Source organism: Peromyscus californicus, unplaced genomic scaffold, assembly GCF_007827085.1.
Source record: "Peromyscus californicus insignis strain IS unplaced genomic scaffold, ASM782708v3 Scaffold_5__1_contigs__length_169319896, whole genome shotgun sequence".
Classification (NCBI taxonomy): Eukaryota; Metazoa; Chordata; class Mammalia; order Rodentia; family Cricetidae; genus Peromyscus; species Peromyscus californicus.
The window spans coordinates 142,159,685-142,167,283 of NW_026294573.1; positions in this window are offsets into that span (position 1 = coordinate 142,159,685).

The window sequence follows — 7,599 nt, forward strand, 5'->3', positions numbered from 1 at the left end:
GATTATGTGTCCCATATCAGGATGATGGTATTTCTTTTCTTGATCAATTTGCCTCATTTACTATTTACTGCTTGAATGAAAATTTGGACATGGCTGCTCCAAGATATGATTGAGGGGAAGGTTTTTATTGTGGATATGAGGGAGAGTACAACCAGAGACATCTGAAAGAGTACAGACTGAACTGGGGCCATGAAAAAGGGGGTGGGGGCTTGAGAGAAGAAGAGAAGGAAGCCAGGAGGGCAAAGGGGCCAAGACTGAGGCTTGAGAGAGAGAATCAAGACAGTGCACGACTGAAATGGGCAAGCTTACACAGGAATGAGAAGCTGGGGGAAGAGAAGCTAAGCCCTTGGGCTGGAGATGGTTAGGGTAGGGGCACAGTAAGAAGTGCTGGGAAGAGCGACAGGTACTGAGCTTTGTCCAGGGGCTTTCTTTGGGACCTGACACTGTTTGTATTCTAAGTCTCTCCCTCTCCACTCTCTGCCTCTTGTTTTAATCCAGTACTAGGGATTGAGCCCAGGGCTTGGCACATGCTAGGCAAGTACTGTAACACTAAGCTGTGTCCTTAGCCCAAATGGGGTGTTTGTGGTTTCATTCTTTGTTAAGTTCTTATTGTTAATCTGTCTCTCTGCTTTCTGCTAGACAAAGGATTCCCTCAGTATGCTCAAATCAGAACAATAGCCCATCTCAAAATGCTAAACTCAACCATATCTTCAAAGTACCTTTTACAATTCTAATCTTCTTTCCTTCTGTATGTGCTCATCCTAGTGTTCCTTATCTCAGAACCTGTGCCACTATCAACATCTTGCTTATGTCAGAACACTGGCAGCCATCTGGATATCTCCCTGTAATTAATCCACACCTGACCAATCACTGAGTCTTTCTAACTCCTTTTCTTAGAGTTACTTCAACTCTGAGTTTCTACATGTCCACTCGCAGTAACTGAAACATAAAGACTGCTGCAGTAGTTCCCTGTGCTAGTTCATCTTTCAGTTGCTATGGTGCAATACTGGAAGCTAGGCATTGAGAACTTTATTGAGCTCACAGTTTGGTGGCTGAAAGTCCAAGATATCAGATAGTCCTGTCTGTTCAGCTTCTGATGAGAGTTTGCTGGGCTGTGTCACAGTCTGACATAAAAATGGAAAGAAGTCACCAAGTATAGAAGAGAAAAATCACATGGGCAGACAGGAAGCCAGTGCAGGATTGAGAAGTTTGGTCTTTTAAATCAACTAATTTCACAAGCCAGATGTGAATTTCTTCCCAGGACAATGCCAACAATGATCCATCACCTTTAACTAAGCCCCATCTCTTAAAGACTCCAAACACGTCTTAATACCACCATATGGGGACCGGCTTGCTTTCAGGGGCCAGACCACATCAAAGTCTTAGTGCAGACTTGTCTGCACCTCTAATCTGTCCCCTACTCAGAAGTGCAAGTTGCTTTTAACGTAACCGATCATGCTCCTCTATGTTCAGCAAGCACTCCTACTCTTTGACCTCACCTGGCCTGTTTTGTCTCTTATCCTGATGTTCTAACCACAGGGGCCTTTCAGCTTCTGAGTGTATCAAGGTTCAGTTCATCAAATGCAAAGCTTCTGCCTGGGACGCTTTCCCTCCATTAGTTACTTGGCTAATTCCTACCCATCAGGCTAAAAGCTACAACTCCAAGCAAGCATTAGTGAACTCCTAAGCTAATTGATTACCTTGTAATATCATTTTATTGTGCCTGAGTTTTTTTTTCTTCAAATCTCTATCAGAGTTTTGAACAGTTATTTTGGTTTTGTATTACTTTTATTCTTTAAAACAGTGTTTTGAGCTGGATATAGTGGAGTACGCCTTTAATCCCAGCACTCAGGAGGCAGAGACTGGTTGATCTATGAGCTTGACACTAGTTTATTCTATTTAAGGCTAGCCTGGTCTACAGAGGGAGTTCTAGGACAGCCATGGCTACAGAAAAAGAAAACCCTGTACAAAAAGCCAAACAAACAAATAAACAAAAACCAGTCTTTTGTGTTTACATGAAAATTAACGTGATATTATGGAGAGCTCACATACACTCCCTTTACACATGGAAAGCACACAGCTTTCCATGATATAAACAGTAATACATTTAGTATAATTCATGACTCAATATGGGTATAATATTAACTGAAAACCACAGTGTTCACAGAGCCCTCTCTGTGTTATACAGTATGTTCTGTTCTGTCAACAGTTCTCTGACATCTACTGAGTGTTCTAGTATCTAATCCAACTCTGATATTGAGTGCTTCCAGTTCACCACAGACCCCATCTGGTAAAGATCTCCAACAAAATTTGCCCTGGCTTCCTCACGCTGCTCACACTGTTCTCTAACTAGGGCATCCATCTGAAGGTAGCCACCTGTCTACCCTCGCAGGTTTAATGATTAGCTAGAATGACTCACAGAACTCACCAAGAGGACTGTACTTAGGATTGTAGGGTTGCTTTTTTTTTTTTTTTTAATGGAGGATACAGCTGAACAAGTGAAAAAACATGAGGCTAAGATCCGGAAGATTCCAATGGCTAAGGCCTGTATGCTTGAGGAAAGTAGCCGGGAGCCTTGATGCCTACAGGTTTTTGATTTGGGATTTCATGGTCTGACCAAGTGCACGAACTCAGACTTCAGACCTTTCCTCTTTGGATGTCACTGGTTGTGGCTGAGAGCTCAGCCCTAACCACATACTTGGTGTTTCTGGTGACTACTCTCAGCCTGAAGCTCTTTAGAGCGCTTCACAGTCTAGCCATAAACCATCTCATTAGGTTAACAAAGTCCCTTATCATTCAGAACACTACATTTAAAAGTTTTTGAAGATTTGTGATAGGAACTAGGGAAAAAGAGCACATAGGTACCTAGATACACATACATATATATCATATATAAACAATCACATCACACACATATATATGCACACACACATAAAACAATTCATCTGTCCTATGTTCTTTGACAAATGCATAATATCATGTATCTACTGTCATGGTATCACATAAAATCTCTAAAAATCTCCTGTAATCCATATATTTAACCATTTCTCTGTCTTCCTCAACTTCTGGTAATCCCTGGTATTTTTTAATCATCTATTATTTTGCTGTTTCCAAAATTTAGTATTGTTGGAATCACACATTATAGTCATTTTAGGTTGGTTTCTAAAATTAACTGAAGTATCTTCCTTTCAAACAAGGTCTTATTGGTGGGCCAGTCTGGCCTCCGACTTATAATCTTCCCATCCTTGCATCCTTGGTGCTGGTGTTATAGCCGTGTGCTGCACAGTGACTTCTCTTATACCTTTGTGTGGCTTTATAGCTCATTTGTGCTTGTGTGTGTGAGTATGTGTGTATGCATGGGCATGTGCACACAAGAGTGCACACATACACCTGTGTTTTCAGGTGCATATGTACATTTGTGTACATGCATGAGAAGCTCAAAGGTCAACCATAGTATGGTAGTTTGAATGTAATTGGTCCCTACAGTCTCATAGGGAGCGGCACTGTTAGGAGGTGTGGCTTTGCTGGAGTAGGTGTGGCCTTGTTGGAGGAAGTGTGTCACTGTGGGAGCAGGCTTTGGGTCCCAATGTCACAATTCATTTTCCTGTTGCCTTCTGGTTAAGATGCAGCCAGCACCATGTCTGCCTGCAGGCTATCATGCTCCCCACCATGATGACAGTGGCCTAAATCTCTGAACTGTAAGAAAGCCCCCAAATAAATGCTTTCCTTTATAAAAGTTGCCATGGTCATGGTGTCTCTTCACAGCAATAGAACCCCCAACTAAGACACATAGATACCCTGTTTTCCTCAGATACCATCCTCCTCCTTTTTTTGAGATAGGTTCTCTTACTGTCTGGAACTCACTGACTAGGGCTAGGCTGACTGGCCAGGGAACCTCAAGAGTCTACCTGTCTCTGCCCCCCGAGTGCTGAGATTACAAGTGTGCATCACCACACCAGCACTCTTTGCTTCTTTGTGTGAGTTCTGAGGATGGGACTCAGGTCTTTGGGCTTACAAGGCAAGCACTTCACTGATGGATTTATCTCACTCTCCTAATAGCTCATTTTTTAAGTTTGATGGATAAAACTTCATTGTTTCTCTGTTCACTTATTGAAGACCATCTTAGTGGCCAAATTTGGTAATTATGAATAACTCTGATATAAATATTCATGCGCAGCTGTTTGGTGGACTTAAGTTTTCAGCTAATTTAAGTGCCCAGAAGCATGGCTATTACATTTGACAAAATTACAGTTAGATTTGTAAGAAAGTTCTATGCTGTCCAGTGGCTATGCTCCTTGAATGCTGCTCCATTGTAGCTGGCATTCCGTATTATCAACGCTTTGGATTTTCAGCATTCTGCCAGATGTGTATTGTGATCTCATTTTTAAATTTGCAGTCTCCTACTGTTAATAGGATTCTGAATTTCACAAATTGCCTCCATCTATATCTTCTTTGCTGAGATGTCTGTTCAGACTTTTTGTCAAGTTTTTAATGACTTAACTTTTATTTATTTATTTGTTTGTTTGTTTATTTCAGGACAGCGTTTCTCCATGTAGTCCTGGCTGTTGTGGAACTCAGTCTATAGACCAGGCTGGCCTTGAACTCAGAAATCTTCCTGCCCCTGCCTCATGAGTACTGGGATTAGAGGCCTGCACCACTACTACCCGGCTCATTGACTTTTTTATTGCTGAGTTTAAGTGTAATTGGCGTCTTGGGAAGATAAATCCTTTCTCGGATGTGTTTCTTACCTTCTTTACCCTCTTGGTCTGTACCATTTTCTCTGGACTATGTTTCACAGTGAAAGCACTTTTCCTTCTAATGAAGGCCAGTTTGTCTGGTGTTCCTTCCACAGAATGTGCATCTAAAAACTTTCCCCCAAACCCAAGTTCCCATAGATTTTCTCCTATATTATTTTCTAGGAGTTTTAGAGTTTTGCATTTTACATTTAGGATCATAATCCATCTCAAAGTGGATTTTATAAAGGATCTAAAGTCCACGTCTAGGTTTATCTGAGGAAACCCACTTGGTAAGGAAGCACCCATCTTCCGTCTCCTTTCCACTCTTCCTCCTCTCCCCATAGCCAAAGTGAAACGGCTGCTGTTATATTCTCCTCTCTTCATCTTCTCTTTTATGATACTGGGTGGGTGGGGTGGGTGGGTAGGGGTCAACCCCAGGCTGTGTGCGTTCTAAGCAGGTGCTCTACCACTAAGCAGATTTTTAATTTTTTCCTTTGAAAGATTTTGCTTCTTTGTCAAAGATCTATTCAGTGTATTTGTTGGTTCTACTCCTATGCTGCATTTGCCTATCAAATCTACTCTCTTGATTACTACAACATCAAAGGAAGTTTTGTGTTGAGTACTGCTTTGAGCAGGATGGTTGAGTCTCTAACCCCACATTTCTACATTGAAGCCCATTCTGCAGTGTGATTCATGAACTCTCCTCTCTTCCCTAACACCCCCCCCCCCCCATTTTTCTTTCTTTCTTTCAGATGTAATGAGAAGATAACTATCTGCAGATTAAGAAATCGGTACTCATTGGTCCCAAGATCTTCATCTAGGTATTCCCTGTCTCCAGAGTTCAGAGGGAAATGTTTTTGTTGCTTCAACCACCTAGCCTTTGGCAATTTGTTCTTGTAGCCAAAGCACAACACTGTCAAGCTACATATTTTGCTTTCTTCGTTATCTTTAGGGACCAGTATCAGCACAAGACACCCCAAGATCAAGTTCTCAGACCAAGATCTCAGCACAAAGGAGATTTATTTTCCCTAGAGGGACAAAAGACAGGGAATAAAGGACAAAGACAGGAGATAGAGGGCAGGAGAGAAGGGGAAGAGAACAGGGAGAGGGGAGAAAAGGGACAAGGGTCAGGAGGAGGGGATATTTGTCCTGCAGATACAAAGGACTGCCTCTGGATAGAGGGGAGACAGACATGGTCCATAGAAAAATATGTTTATAAAGGTAAAAGGGGAAACTCTGTGTTAGGATCAGCTGGTTAATTTTGATTGGGTGTGTTAATTAAGGCAGCCAAAAGGGGTTTTTTAATTGCTGGACTTCAATATTTAATAGCTGAACCTTGGTAGTCAGCCTCAGGAGGAGGACTTTGTCAAGTAGAGGAACAGACTATGGTGGCCAGCTGTTGGAAACTCTTAATGGTTTTTAGGAAGAGGGAATAGGGGAAGGGCAAGTTCTATCAAAGCTATGTTTGCCATGCTCCACCTATTAGAGTCTCTCAGTATCCTTCAAGATTATTTTATTTATTGTTTGTTTGTGCACATGTGTGTACAGGAGCTCTTGTGCCACACAGCAGAAGTGTGGCGTCAGAGGACAGCAGTAGGAGCTGGCTGTCTCCTTCCAGGCTGATAGATTGTTTTTTTTTAAAATTTTTATTTCATGTGCGTTGGTGTTTTGCCATGGGTGTCGGGTCCCCTGGAACTGGAATTACAGACAGTTATAATCTGCCATGTGGGTGCTGGGAATTGAACCGGGGTCTTTTGGAAGAGCAGTCAATGCCCTTAACCACTGAGCCATCTCTCCAGCCCCCAGGCTGATAGATTTTTAGCAGCAAGTATTCTTACCCCACTGAGCCATCTTGCCAGCCGTGGTCATTGTTTTTCTTATAAACTGTGGAATCAGTTTGTTGGTATGTCTGACTTGGTGGGACTGTGACTGAGATTGTATGATATCTATAGATAAAGGAGGAAAGAATTGGCATCTCTACAAAATTGACTCTTCCTACTTATAAACACGGTGTCTTTCGATTTACTTAGGTCTTTAATTTTCTTTAGAACTCCTCTGTCAACACAAAACAGTAGCTCTCATCTTAAAGGGGCTAAGAGTTTATTTTGGGGCCATTTTGAGTGACCATGGCCTGGGAACACAGTTTTAGGTTACCACAAACACCATGTTTCATAATGGAAGCAGTGTCATGTAGTTTTTATAGTTTTACAGAACAGAGAAAGTCATAAACCAAGGCAAGTTTAAAATACATAGGTGGGTACACCAGAGAGGCAGGTACATAAAGACAGAGAAGCTTTTCTACAGGTGCAAGATGCTCTCTGAAGGCATTCTGAGCTTTAGGATTGGTAGAAGCCAGTTGCCTGCTAATTCAATAGACTCTAAAAGACTTTTATCTGTTGTCATAGGATGTTAGTTTGGATACAGCGGGCAAGGAATGGCTGTTCTGGAGAGTCAGAGTTTAGTCCAAGATAAAGTAATTATTTCTCTGGACCTGTAACATCCCAAACTCTCCACAGTATGAAATTCTAATCAGACAATTCATCTCTGCAGGCACAGATTCTTTCAGGAGTTTTCCTTCACATTCTTGCCCTTCATATAGACATACAATCAACTAGGCCTGTAGCTAAGTATTTTATTTTGATGTATTTGTAATTTCCAATGCCAGTTGCTCATTTGGGGCAGAGAGGAAAGTAATTAACTTCTGTATACTAACCTTGTATCCCGGCAACTTTGCTATAACTGCTTAATACTGTTTATTTGTTTACGTAGATAACCATGCCATCTGTGAACGGAGCTGTATTTCTTCTTTTTCAATTGTGTATTTTTACAAGTTTTTCATCAGTTAAGACATAAGCTCCCTGAG